We start from the raw sequence: 958 nt of genomic DNA, 5'->3' as shown, positions 1-958 counted from the left end.
TTTTTTTTTTATTTTTTTTTTTTTTTTTTTTTTTTTTTTGCCCAACGTGAGGTTTTCTCTAAGAATAAAATATTAGCAACTTTACTATTTAGTTGTGTTTTCCTCTTTTTTTACTCAACGTGAGGTTTTTTTTAAGAATATAATATTAGAAACGTGTGTTAGAATACGTGGGTTAACCCTACTATTTATGCTTTACAAAATGGTAAATTTCTGGATATTTTAAGCGTTACAAAGTGGTATAGATATGCATAGTTAATTGGCCTTTTTTGAACTCGTATTTTTTAATTCATGAATCATAATTTCATTGTTTCTAAATGTATAAATTAATTAATTTTTTTTCAAAAACAATTCTATAACCCAAAATAGTACTTCATATTTAAATGTAAAATTATATGAAAAGTTAAAACTAGCCAAGATGAACGTTTAACCACTTGTAGATGTGTGTCTTTGGAAGACTAAAAGTAGACACAATTGTTTTAGTTGGAACTATATAACTATGTAAATATTGTTGCAAGTGGCCGGATCAGATTGTCCAAAGCCAAGTACAATTACAAAAACAACCTAGCCAAAAGCAAACAACAAAACAAGCAATTACATATTTCAAAAGGCCAATACAAACTCCAAATTCAAGTTCAAAAGGGAAATGAAAATTCTATTCAACAACATGGAAAACTTCATCGGTAGTGCAACTTGATGCATACGGGGCATAGTTTGGCCATCATTTTGCACTTTCTTGTCGTGTCAAATCATGAACTTCATCATCCCCCATAACATGGGCTACCACTTCACTGAGCATGTTAGTACTCAAGGTTGCAATTCTCCTTGCGTGGTCACGCTCCTCAATGGCAACGTTTAACTGATACCTCAACAATCTGTTCCTCACGTCTCCATCACAATAGCTGGTTCCTTCGCTTTGAGATGTCCCCCCTGGGCTTGGTGTCGACATGGTAGGAGATGT

The sequence above is a fragment of the Quercus suber genome, unplaced genomic scaffold (genome assembly GCF_002906115.3).
Source record: "Quercus suber isolate HL8 unplaced genomic scaffold, Cork oak 2.0 scaffold_247, whole genome shotgun sequence".
NCBI classification, from domain to species: domain Eukaryota; kingdom Viridiplantae; phylum Streptophyta; class Magnoliopsida; order Fagales; family Fagaceae; genus Quercus; species Quercus suber.
This window is presented reverse-complemented; position numbering follows the sequence as displayed.